The following is a 13560-nucleotide window of genomic DNA, read 5'->3' as shown; positions in this document are numbered from 1 at the left end:
CGGGCAGCGCACCCCGGCCCGGCCCGGCCCCGACGAGAACGCAAACGGGCAAAAGGTTTATTCAAATAGCATTGCGACGCCCGGCGAAAAACTAAAAAAGGGTGCAACACCGGGACTTCCCGGGAGGTCACCCATCCCAGTACTACTCCGGCCCAAGCGCGCTTAACTGCGGAGTTCTGATGGGATCCGGTGCACTAACGCTGGTATGATCGCACCCGTTATGAGCTTGTCGCAGTGTGTACTTAGCAAACCGCGACCCACGTGCGAATCCACCCCGGCCACCCACCCCCGTCGAGGTGCACACCCTCCCTCGCGAAGTGCGCCCCGTTCGCCAAGTGTGAGCCCTGCCCGGGTGCGCGCACCTTGCTAGGGCGTCGGGTGTGCACCCGGCCCGGCCTACGTGCGTGCACCTGGACGGGGCGTCGTGTGCGTGCAGTGTCCCGTCTGCAACGCGGTGCCCACACACCACCTCGGGCGCAACGACCTGCGCTCACATGTGGGCCGAGTGCACCTTGGTGCATGTTCGGGGCGCCTCGGGTGCACGCTCGATCTTGCCCCGGTGCACCAAGGCGCTCGGTTTGCCCCGGGTGCGCACTTGGTGCAAGGTGGGCACCCAAAATAGGGATCAAGCACCAAAACACAAGTTTCGGGATGCAAAATGGGACCCAAGGACCACAAATGCGTTCCAAGACCCATGATGGGTCCACGAGAACAAAAATGTGTTCCGAGACTTAATAAACAAATATTGGGTTTTAGGAGAAGAAACATGCTCTGATGCCCAAAACGAGAATCGACCCCGAAAAGGCCACAGGCCAAAAGTGGGATGCGAGACAAAAAAAAATGGGACCCGAGGACCAAAATTGGGTTCCCAGGTCGAAGACAGGGCAACCGGACAAGAAACGACCTCTAAGGCTCGAAATGAGTCCCGACGACTAAAACTTGACAAGAAGCACCCATCAGGCACCCAACTCGACACCCATGGGATGCCGACCCACCCGGGCTTCCACCTAGCACACCTTGGCACCCACCCACCCTCGCACCCAACCTCGCACCCAACTTAGCACCTTTGAACCCACATTGGCACTCACCCTGACCCTGGCACCTTGGAACCCACATTGGCACTCACCTTGACCCTGGCACCCACCTTTGCACTCACCTTGGGACCCACCCTGGCTCCCACCTCGGCACCCACCCAGACACCCACCTTGGTTCCTTGGCACCCACCTTGGATCCTTGGCACCCACCCCGACACCCACCTTGGCACGCAACTTGGCTACTTGCCACCCACCTTGGCTCCTTGACGCCCACCCCGACAACCACCCCGTGACCTACCCTGGCTAGGGTTGGTGCACACCCACCCTGGTGCCCACCTTGGCACCCACCCCATGACCCACCTTGGCACGCACCTTAGTACCCACCCCGTTACCCACCCTAGGACCCACCCCGTGACCCACCTTGGCCAGGGTGGGTGCCTTGGTGCGCACAACTTGCCTGGGCTGCACACCAGGGCGGGCTCAAGATGGCACCCGCGTTCCGTTTTTTTCACTATCTTTCAAAACGGAAATTTTAAAATCTCGTTTTTTTTTTTTTTTTGCCTTTTCTGGAAATTAGTGAAGGCAGCGCATCAAAGGTGCGCAATGCTGGTGCGAACCCGGGAGCGCTCCGATGTGTGCTCCAAGGTGCGGCGTGCACGAAGTCCGAGCCCGGCTTGCCCCGGGTGCGCACCTCGCGTGCACCTTCGCCGGGGTGAGCACCTTGGCTGGGTTGCGCGCCCTGGTGCGCACCAAGGAGCGCTCTGAAGTGTGCTCCAAGGTGCGGCGTGCACGAAGTCGGAGCTCGGTTTGCCCCGGGTGTGCACCTCGGGTGCGCACCTCGCGTGCACCTTCGCTGCGGTGGGCACCTTGGCTGGGTTGCGCGCCTTGGTGGGCACCATGCAGTGCACGAAGTCGGAGCCCGGTTTGCCCCGGGCGCGCACCTCCGCCAGGGTGGGCACCTTGGTGCGCACAACTTGCCTGGGCTGCGCACCAGGAAGGGCTCAAGATGGCACCCGCGTTCCGTTTTTTTCACTATCTTTCAGAACGGAAATTTTAAAATATCGTTTTTTTTTGCCTTTTCTGGAAATTAGTGAAGGCAGCGCATCAAAGGTGCGCAACGCTGGTGCGAACCTGGGAGCGCTCCGATGTGTGCTCCAAGGTGCGGCGTGCACGAAGTCGGAGCCCGGTTTGCCCCGGGTGCGCCCTGGTGGGCACCATGGTGCGCACCAAGGAGCGCTCCGAAGTGTGCTCCAAGGTGCGGCCTGCACGAAGTCGGAGCCCGGTTTGCCCCGGGCGTGCACCGCGGGTGGGCACCTTGGTGCGCATGCCTTGCCTGGGCTGCGCACCAGGGCGGGCTCAAGATGGCACCCGCGTTCCGTTTTTTTCACTATCTTTCAAAACGGAAATTTTAAAATCTCATTTTTTTTTGCCTTTTCTGGAAATTAGTGAAGGCAGCGCATCAAAGGTGCGCACCTCGCTGCCCACCACGGTGCGCAACGCCGGTGGGCACCCGGGAGTGCTTCGAAGTGTGCTCCAAGGTGCTGCGTGCACGTTGTCGGAGCCCGGTTTGCCCCGGGTGCGCACCTCGCGTGCACCTTCGTCGGGGTGGGCACCTTGGCTGGGTTTGCCCCGGCTGCGCTCCGAAGCGGGGTTATTGGAGCGCCGCCTCTTTTTTTGTCGGAGCGTTTGGTGGGGTTTCTCGCATTGGCTCTTCCCAGGCCCGGTTGCCACCCTGGCGCGCACGAAGTCGGAAGTAGGGTTAATTGCCCGGGTGCGCACCTTTGCCAGGGTGGGCACCTTACCTGGGCTGTGCACCAGGGCGGGCTCAAGATGGCACCCGCGTTCCGTTTTTTTCACTATCTTTCAAAACGGAAATTTTAAAATCTCCTCTTTTTTTTGCCTTTTCTGGAAATTAGTGAAGGCAGCGCATCAAAGGTGCGCACCTCGCTGCCCACCTTGGTGTGCTCTGAGGTGCGCACCCGGGAGCGCTACGAAGTGTGCTCCAAGGTGCGGCGTGCACGTTGTCGGAGCCCGGTTTGCCCCGGGTGCGCACCTCGCCTGCACCTTGGCCGGGGTGGGCACCCTGGCTGGGTTTGCCCAGGGTGCGCTCCGAAGCGGGGTTACTGGAGCGCCCCCTCTTTTTTTGTCAGAGCGTTTGGTGGGGTTTCTCGCATTGGCTCTTCCCAGGCCCGGTTGTTGGGTGCGCTCCCACCCTGGCGCGCGCGAAGTTGGAAGTTGGGTTAATTGCCCGGGCGCGCACCTTCGCCAGGGTGGGCACCTTGGTGCGCACACCTTGGCTGGGCTGCGCACCAGGGCGGGCTCAAGATGGCACCAGCATTCCCTTTTTCTCACTATCTTTCAAAACGGAAATTTTAAAATCTCGTTTTCTTTTGCCTTTTATGGAAATTAGTGAAGGCATCGCATCAAAGGTGCGCACCTCGCTGCCCACCTTGGTGTGCTCCGAGGTGCCCACCACGGTGCGCTCCGAGGTGCCCACCACGGTGCGCAACGCCGGTGCGAACCCGGGAGCGCCCCGATGTGTGCTCCAAGGTGCGGCGTGCACGAAGCCGGACCCCGGTTTGCCCCGGGTGCGCACCTCGCGTGCACCTTGGTGCGCACACCTTGGCTGGGTTGCGCGGCCTGGTGGGCACCATGGTGCGCACCAAGGAGCGCTCCGAAGTGTGCTCCAAGGTGCGGCGTGCACGAAGTCCTAGCCCGGTTTGCCCCGGGTGCGCACCTTCGCCGCGGTGGGCACCATGGCGTGCACGAAGTCGGAGCCCGGTTTGCCCCGGGTGCGCACCTCGCGTGCACCTTCGCCGGGGTGGGCACCTCGGCTGGGTTGCGCGCCCTGGTGCGCACCAAGGAGCGCTCCGAAGTGTGCTCCAAGGTGCGGCGTGCACGAAGTCGGAGCCCGGTTTGCCCCGGGTGCGCACCTTCGCCGCGGTGGGCACCCTGGTGCGCACCATGGCGTGCACGAAGTCGGAGCCCGGTTTGCCCCGGGTGCGCACCTCGCGTGCACCTTCGGCGGGGTTGCGCGCCCTGGTGCGCACCAAGGAGCGCTCCGAAGTGTGCTCCAAGGTGCGGCGTGCACGAAGTCGGAGCCCGGTTTGCCCCGGGTGCGCACCTCGCGTGCACCTTCGGCGGGGTTGCGCGCCCTGGTGGGCACCATGGTGCGCACCAAGGAGCGCTCCGAAGTGTGCTCCAAGGTGCGGCGTGCACGAAGTCGGAGCCCGGTTTGCCCCGGGTGCGCACCTCGCGTGCACCTTCGCCGCGGTGGGCACCATGGCGTGCACGAAGTCGGAGCCCGGTTTGCCCCGGGTGCGCACCTCGCGTGCACCTTCGCCGGGGTGGGCACCTCGGCTGGGTTGCGCGCCCTGGTGCGCACCAAGGAGCGCTCCGAAGTGTGCTCCAAGGTGCGGCGTGCACGAAGTCGGAGCCCGGTTTGCCCCGGGTGCGCACCTCGCGTGCACCTTCGCCGCGGTGGGCACCATGGCGTGCACGAAGTCGGAGCCCGGTTTGCCTCGGGTGCGCACCCCGCGTGCACCTTCGCCGGGGTGGGCACCTCGGCTGGGTTGCGCGCCCTGGTGCGCACCAAGGAGCGCTCCGAAGTGTGCTCCAAGGTGCGGCGTGCACGAAGTCGGAGCCCGGTTTGCCCCGGGTGCGCACCTCGCGTGCACCTTCGCCGCGGTGGGCACCTTGGCTGGGTTGGGCACCATTGAGCGCTCCGAAGTGTGCTCCAAGGTGCGCACCATGGCCCTCCAAGGTGCGCAGCATGGCGTGCACGAAGTCGGAGCCCGGTTTGCCCCGGGTGCGCACCTCGCGTGCACCTTCGCCAGGGTGGGCACCTCGGTGCGCACACCTTCTCAATGTTTTCTTGCCTTTTCTCGAAATTGGTGAAGGCAGCGCATCAAAGGTGCGCACCTCGGTGTGCTCCGAGGTGCGAACCCGAGAGCGCTCCGAGGTGCCCACGAAGTCGAAAGTCGGGTTAATTGCATTGTTTTCCCCGGGTGCGCTCCGAGGTGCGCAACATCGGTGCGCACCAAGGAGGGCTCCGAAGTGTGCTCCAAGGTGCGCACGATTCGGAGCTCGGTTTGCCCGGGGTGCGCACACCTTGGCTGGGTTGCGCACCCTTTGTGCGCTCCAAGGTGCGCACGAAGTCGGAGCTCGGTTTGCCCCGGGTGCGCACCTTCGCCAGGGTGCGCACCTTGATGCGCACGCCTTGGCTGGGCTGCGCACCTTGGTGGGCGCCATGGTGCGCACCTTTCGTGCGCTCCAAGGTGCGCACGAAGTCGGAGCTCGGTTTGCCCCGGGTGCGCACCTTGGTGGGCGCCATGGTGCACTCCGAGGTGCCCAAGATTGGTGCGCAACAAGGAGCGCTCCGAAGTGCGCTCCAAGGTGCGCAGGTGCGCGCGAAGTCGAAAGTTGGGTTAATTGTCCGGTTTGCCTCGGGTGCGCACCTTGCGTGCACCTTCGCCAGGGTGGGCGCCTTGGTGCGCACACCTTGGCTGGGCTGCGCACCCGGGCGCGCACACCTTGGCACCCGCGTTTCCTTCATTTTAAATTTTTTTTTTTTACAATCTCTCAAGTGGGAAATTCTATAATCTCAACTTTTTTTGCCTTTTCAGGAAACTTTTGAATGGAGCGCATCATTGGTGCGCTCCGAAGTGTGCTCCAAGGTGCGCACCTCTGGTGTGCTCCAAAGCTCTCTCCAGCTGCGTGCACCTGCCCCGGCCGCGCACCCGGCCCCGCCCAGCTTCGCTCACCTGTCCCGGGCGTCTGGTGCGGAACCTTAGAGTAAGAAACATCACCGTGCACCTTGGCCAACGTGCGCGACTCGACCGAGCGCGCACTGGCCGAGGTGCACACCGATTTCACCTGGGTGCGTGCGCAGCACCTCGGGCGCACCGGGGTGCGCGCACAACGCCCGGGTTGCACCGTGGCCTGTGTGCTCGGGGCGCCTCGGGTGCGCGCTCGGTGTCGCCCCCCGCGCGCGCGGTAGTGCGGGCAGCGCACCCCGGCCCGGCCCGGCCCCGACGAGAACGCAAACGGGCAAAAGGTTTATTCAAATAGCATTGCGACGCCCGGCGAAAAACTAAGAAAGGGTGCAACACCGGGACTTCCCGGGAGGTCACCCATCCTAGTACTACTCCGGCCCAAGCGCGCTTAACTGCGGAGTTCTGATGGGATCCGGTGCACTAACGCTGGTATGATCGCACCCGTTATGAGCTTGTCGCAGTGTGTACTTAGCAAACCGCGACCCACGTGCGAATCCACCCCGGCCACCCACCCCCGTCGAGGTGCACACCCTCCCTCGCGAAGTGCGCCCCGTTCGCCAAGTGTGAGCCCTGCCCGGGTGCGCGCACCTTGCTAGGGCGTCGGGTGTGCACCCGGCCCGGCCTACGTGCGTGCACCTGGACGGGGCGTCGTGTGCGTGCAGTGTCCCGTCTGCAACGCGGTGCCCACACACCACCTCGGGCGCAACGACCTGCGCTCACATGTGGGCCGAGTGCACCTTGGTGCATGTTCGGGGCGCCTCGGGTGCACGCTCGATCTTGCCCCGGTGCACCAAGGCGCTCGGTTTGCCCCGGGTGCGCACTTGGTGCAAGGTGGGCACCCAAAATAGGGATCAAGCACCAAAACACAAGTTTCGGGATGCAAAATGGGACCCAAGGACCACAAATGCGTTCCAAGACCCATGATGGGTCCACGAGAACAAAAATGTGTTCCGAGACTTAATAAACAAATATTGGGTTTTAGGAGAAGAAACATGCTCTGATGCCCAAAACGAGAATCGACCCCGAAAAGGCCACAGGCCAAAAGTGGGATGCGAGACAAAAAAAAATGGGACCCGAGGACCAAAATTGGGTTCCCAGGTCGAAGACAGGGCAACCGGACAAGAAACGACCTCTAAGGCTCGAAATGAGTCCCGACGACTAAAACTTGACAAGAAGCACCCATCAGGCACCCAACTCGACACCCATGGGATGCCGACCCACCCGGGCTTCCACCTAGCACACCTTGGCACCCACCCACCCTCGCACCCAACCTCGCACCCAACTTAGCACCTTTGAACCCACATTGGCACTCACCCTGACCCTGGCACCTTGGAACCCACATTGGCACTCACCTTGACCCTGGCACCCACCTTTGCACTCACCTTGGGACCCACCCTGGCTCCCACCTCGGCACCCACCCAGACACCCACCTTGGTTCCTTGGCACCCACCTTGGATCCTTGGCACCCACCCCGACACCCACCTTGGCACGCAACTTGGCTACTTGCCACCCACCTTGGCTCCTTGACGCCCACCCCGACAACCACCCCGTGACCTACCCTGGCTAGGGTTGGTGCACACCCACCCTGGTGCCCACCTTGGCACCCACCCCATGACCCACCTTGGCACGCACCTTAGTACCCACCCTGTTACCCACCCTAGGACCCACCCCGTGACCCACCTTGGCCAGGGTGGGTGCACCCACCCTGGTGCCCACCTTGGCACCCACCCATCCTAGCACCCAGCCTGTGACCGGGCTTGGAACCCAACCTTGCACCCGTCTTGGCCAGTGTGGGTGCGCACCCATCCTGGCACCCACGTTGTGACACACCCTTTAACCCACGCACCCTAGCAGCCACGTTGGCACCCACCTTGGAACACAACCTAGCAACTTGGCACCCACCCCGTGACCCACCTTGGCATCCACCATAGCAGTCGCCCACTTGGCACCCACCTTGGAACCCAAGTTGGCACCCACCTCGGCACCCACCTTGACACTTGTGGACCCACCTTGCCACTCACCCTAGCATCGACCCATCCTAGCACCCACCCTGGCACCTTTGCACCCTAGCACTCACCCATCCTAGCACCTAACCTGTGACCCACCTTGACACTCACCCTCGCACCCACCTTGGAACCCAACCTAGCACCCACCCACCCTGACACCAACCCTAGCACCTACCCACCCTTGCACCCACCCTGTGACCCATCTTGGCACCCACCCATCCTACCACTCAACCTATCACCCACCTTCTCACCCACCTTGGCATCCACCTTAGCACCCACCCACACTGGCACCTTGGCACCCACCTCGGGCAAGGTGGGTGCACACCCACCCTGACACCCAATTTAGAACCAACCGAGCATGTTACCCACCTTGGCACCCACATTGCAGCCCACCCTAGTACCCACCCTATGACCCACATTGGCATCCACACCCTAGCACCCAGGCACCTCGACACCCGCCTTGACACGCACCCTAGCACTAAACCTGTGACCCACCTTGGAACTCACCCTAGAACCCACCCACCCTGTGAACCACCTTGGCATCCACCTTAGCACCCACCCACCTTGGCACCCACTCTAGCACTCACCCATCCTAACACCCAACTTGTTACCCACCTTGGCACCCGCCCTCGCGTCCACCTTGAAACCCACCCTAGCACCCACCCACGCAGGAGCCCACCTTGGCACCCAACCTAACACCCACGCATCCTGGCACCCAACTTGTGACCCACCTTGGAACCCACCCTAGTACCCACCTTTGAACCCACTATATCACCAACCCACCTTGGCACCCACCCTATGACCCTCTTTGGAATCCACCCTAGCACGCACCCACCCTGGCACCCACCATGGAGCGCACCCTAGCACCCACCCACCTCGGCACGCACCTCAACACCCACCTTGGTGTGCGCACTGCGCCAACCTCTCAAAGACCCTATGTGGTGCGCTCCAAAGTGTACACCTTTGGTGCGCTCCAAGGTGCGCACCTTTGGTGCACACCGAGGTGCACACCAAAGTGTGCACCGAGGTGAGCACCAAAGTGCACTCCAAGGTGCACACCAAGGCGTGCACCTTTGGTGCGGTCAATGCAAACGAATTCGGAAGTTGGGGTCGATGTCCTAATCGCTGCTGCAGACTACACGTATGAGAATCGGACAAATAGCTTTATATAGGGGAGGTGTTGCGTTTGATGGGTCGACTCCCCTGGTTGTGTGCACTGCACCAACTTCAAAGACCCTGTCTTGTTTAAGAAGTCAAAAGTTGGGGTGGATGTCCTAATCATTGCTGCAGTCTACGCATGTATGAGAATCAGACAAATAGCTTATATAGGGGAGGTGTTGCATTCGGTGGGTTGACTCCCCTGGTTGTGCGCACTGCGCCAACCTCAAAGACCCCGCATAGCAGAAGAAGTCGGAAGTCGGATTTTGGTGAGCACCAAGGCGTGCACCTTTGGTGCGGTCAACGCAGACGAATTCAGAAGTTGGGGTGGATGTCCTAATCGTTGTTGCAGGCTACACATGTATGAGAATCAGACAAATAGCTTATATAGGGGAGGTGTTGGGTTTGATGGGTCAACTCCCTTGGTTGTGCGCATTACGCCAACCTCAAAGACCTTGTTTTCGTTAAGAAGTCAAAAGTTGGGGTCAATGTCCTAATGGCTCCTGTAGGCTACACATGTATGAGAATCGGACAAATAGCTTATATAGGGGAGGTGTTGGGTTTGATGGGTCGACTCCCCTGGTTGTGCGCATTACGTCAACCTCAAAGACCTTGTTTTCGTTAAGAAGTCAAAAGTTGGGGTCGATGTCCTAATTGCTCCTGTAGACTACACATGTATGAGAATCAGACAAATAGCTTATATAGGGGAGGTGTTGGGTTTGATGGGTTGACTCCCCTAGTTGTTCGCATTACACCAACCTCAAAGACCTTGTTTTCGTTTAGAAGCCGAAAGTTGGGGTCGATGTCCTAATTGCTCCTGCAGGCTACGCATGTATGAGAATCAGACAAATAGCTTATATAGGGGAGGTGTTGGGTTTGATGGGTCGACTCCCCTGGTTGTGCGCATTGCGCCAACCTCAAAGACCCTGCATTGCGGATGAAGTCGAAAGTCAGAGTTTGGTGTGCTACAAGGTGTGGTCGAAGGTGCTCACCTAGGTGTGCACCTTTGGAGCGCAGGAAAAGTGCCCTCCAAAAGTGCGCACCTTTGGAGTGCACAAAAGTGCCCTCCAAAAGTGCGCACCTTTGGAGCGCACAAAAGTGCCCTCCAAAAAGTGCCCTCCAAAAGTGCGCACCTTTGGAGCGCACAAAAGTGCCCTCCAAAAAGTGCCCTCCAAAAGTGCGCACCTTTGGAGTGCAGAAAAGTGCCCTCCAAAAAGTGCCCTCCAAAAGTGTGCACCTTTGGAGTGCACAAAAGTGCCCTCCAAAAGTGCGCACCTTTGGAGCGCAGAAAAGTGCCCTCCAAAAAGTGCCCTCCAAAAGTGCGCACCTTTGGAGCGCAGAAAAGTGCCCTCCAAAAAGTGCCCTCCAAAAGTGCGCACCTTTGGAGCGCAGAAAAGTGCCCTCCAAAAAGTGCCCTCCAAAAGTGCGCACCTTTGGAGCGCACAAAAGTGCCCTCCAAAAAGTGCCCTCCAAAAGTGCGCACCTTTGGAGCGCACAAAAGTGCCCTCCAAAAGTGCGCACCTTTGGAGCGCACAAAAGTGCCCTCCAAAAGTGCGCACTTTTGGTGCGCACCAAGGCGCTGGTTCGGTCGTTGCAGGCGAGTTCGGAAGTTGGGGTCGATGTCCTGAGCGGAGGTGCAAACTACACAGGTGTCGGAATCGGACAAATAGCTTATATAGGGGAGGTGTATGCTTCGATGGGTCGACTCCCCAGGTTGAGCGCACCGCGCCAACCTCAAAGACCCTACGGTATGGATGAAGTCGGAAGTTGGGTCCGATGACCGATTCGATTAGTAGGTATGCTCATGAGGTCGGAATTTGGGTCCGATGACCTGCCATGTGCAGGAAGGCGAATGTTGGCACTGTGCGTTGCAAGGTGCACACCAAGGTGCTGGTGCGGTCTTTTTAGTCGAGTTCGGAAGTTGGGGTCGATGTCCTGATCGGAGGTGCAAGCTACACAGGTGTGGGAATCGGACAAATAGCTTATATAGGGGAGGTGTATGCTTCGTTGGGTCGACTCCCCGGGTTGAGCGCACCGCGCCAACCTCAAAGACCCTACGGTATGGATGAAGTCGGAAGTTGGGTCCGATGACCGATTCGATATGTAGGCATACTCGCGAGGTCGGAATTTGGGTCCGATGACCTGCCATGTGCAGGAAGGCGAATGTTGGCACTGTGCGTTGCAAGGTGCGCACCAAGGCGCTGGTTCGGTCGTTGCAGGCGAGTTCGGAAGTTGGGGTCGATGTCCTGATCGGAGGTGCAAACTACACAGGTGTGGGAATCGGACAAATAGCTTATATAGGGGAGGTGTATGCTTCGTTGGGTCGACTCCCCGGGTTGAGCGCACCGCGCCAACCTCAAAGACCCTACGGTATGGATGAAGTCGGAAGTTGTGTCCGATGACCGATTCGATATGTAGGCATACTCGCGAGGTCGGAATTTGGGTCCGATGACCTGCCATGTGCAGGAAGGCGAATGTTGGGACTGTGCGTCGCAAGGTGCGCACCAAGGCGCTGGTGCCGTCGTTGCAGTCGAGTTCGGAAGTTGGGGTCGATGTCCTGGTCAGAGGTGCAAACTACACAGGTGTGGGAATCGGACAAATAGCTTATATAGGGGAGGTGTATGCTTCGATGGGTCGACTCCCCGGGTTGAGCGCACCGCGCCAACCTCAAAGACCCTACAGTATGGATGAAGTCGGAAGTTGGGTCCGATGACCGATTCGATACGTAGGCATATTGGCGAGGTCTGAATTTGTGTCCGATGACCTGCCATGCGCAGGAAGGCGGAATTTGGGTCCGATGACCGAGTTGATGGCGTGCCATGCGCAGAAAGGCGGAATTTGGGTCCGATGACCGAGTTGATGTTGATGGCCCGCCATGCACAGGAAGGCGGAATTTGGGTCCGATGACCGATTTGAAGGCGTGCCATGCGCAGAAAGGCGGAGTTTGGGTCCGATGACCGAGTTGATATTGATGGCCCGCCATGCGCAGGAAGGCGGAATTTGGGTCCGATGACCTGACATACGCATGGAGTCCGACTCGGGGGCCGATGTTCGATTCGATGACTTGCATTGTGGGTAAAGTCGGAAGTTGTGGTCTTTGACCCGATTCGATGACCAGACTTCGGCTGCTTGAGAATCGGACAAATAACTTATATAGGGGAGGTAGTGTTCTCGAGCATCCTCCCCCCGTGCCCGTTTATGTCGATTGATGCTGGTGCTCGACTGGTTGGAGCGCTCGGATGCAAAAATCTTGCACCAGGATTTATCGATTGTGATGGACACGGCAAGTCTCCTGATTGCTATGCAGGAGCTCATCGTGAATCTCTATGCGGCCTTGGTATGGACTCGACCTGCGGAATGGTTCGGCAATGGTAGTCGCTCCAACACGTCCTTGCAATGGCCACAGAGGTGATTCGACTAGAGCTCCAGTCTAGCTTTTGGGTTGCTTGGCGGACTGGTATAGCCGCGATCGAGTTCCGGCCATGAACGTTTTAGATAGCTCTTGGGCTTTCTGGGACGGAAGTCGGAAGTTTGGGCTGTTGTCCGATTTGATGACCATTCTTCGGATGTGTGAGAATCGGACAAATAACTTATATAGGGGACTGTGTTGTCTCACGCAGCCCCCTCCGTGCCCCTCTATCTCGACCGATGTTGGTGCTTGAAAGGGTTGGGATCGCTCGGATTTATAAACGTGCACCACCATTTGTCGAGTGTGAGGGACGCGGCAGGTCTCCTAAATGCTATACGGGCGCTCTCTGAGAATCTCTATCCGGCCTCGACACAGACTAGTCTTGCTGAATGGTTTGGCACTGGTAGTCGATCCAACACGTCGTTGTTGTGGCCGCCTAGGCGATTCGATTCGAGCCCCCGTCTAGCTTTTGGGTTGCTTGGCGGATTTTGCCCTATCCGCAAGTGAGCTCGGTCCCTAAACGTTCGAGAAACCCGATTGCTATGCGCCGACTCTCTTTCTTGCGAGCCTCCATCTAGCTTTTGGGTCTCTACGGAACGGAAGTCGGAATCTGGGACCGTTGTTTGATTCGACGAGGCAGACTACGGTTGTGCGAGAATCGGACAAATAACTTATATAGGGGAGGTGTTGACTGGAGCATTCTCCCCCGTGCCCCTCTAACTCGACCAATGCTGGCGCTCGAACGGTGGTAGCGCTCGGATTTTCGTTGAGCGCCAGCATTGGTCGATTTAGAGGGGCATGCGAGATTCCCGAATGCTATGCGAGGGCTCTAACGGAAATGTCTATTGGTTTCGGTATGGATGCAATTGCGAGTGGTTCGGCAAAGGTAGTCGTTCCGATGCGTCCATGTCGTGGCCAAATCGATAATTCGATTTGAGCCCTCGTATAGCATTTGGGTCTCTCGATGTGATTCCGCATTCCAGTCCCTTTGGGCACTGCTTGAGCCGCATCCCAGGGGGTTCCCTTCCCAATAATCTGCCTCGCAACCCGATTGCTATGCGGTGAGGCTCCTCGGCCGCCTCGGAACTATCTGTGTATCAGACGCATCGCGGGATAAGGGGTTGGCAACGGTAGTCGCCCCAAGCGCGTCCGATGCTTGGACCATTCCGAGGCGGCCC

The 13560-nt window shown here is 59.4% G+C and overlaps 2 non-coding genes across 2 annotated transcripts; both read right to left on the bottom strand.

Moving 5' to 3' along the window:
* Nucleotides 1-98: 98 nt before the first annotated feature.
* LOC131863080 (5S ribosomal RNA) lies at nt 99-217 on the bottom strand. The gene has a single exon (XR_009362015.1). It is a non-coding gene; the product is annotated as a 5S ribosomal RNA (ribosomal RNA).
* Nucleotides 218-6133: 5916 nt separating this feature from the next.
* LOC131863089 (5S ribosomal RNA) lies at nt 6134-6252 on the bottom strand. The gene has a single exon (XR_009362024.1). It is a non-coding gene; the product is annotated as a 5S ribosomal RNA (ribosomal RNA).
* Nucleotides 6253-13560: the final 7308 nt, after the last annotated feature.

Source organism: Cryptomeria japonica, unplaced genomic scaffold (genome assembly GCF_030272615.1).
Source record: "Cryptomeria japonica unplaced genomic scaffold, Sugi_1.0 HiC_scaffold_55, whole genome shotgun sequence".
In the NCBI taxonomy this organism is placed as follows: domain Eukaryota; kingdom Viridiplantae; phylum Streptophyta; class Pinopsida; order Cupressales; family Cupressaceae; genus Cryptomeria; species Cryptomeria japonica.
This window is presented reverse-complemented; position numbering and strand designations above follow the sequence as displayed.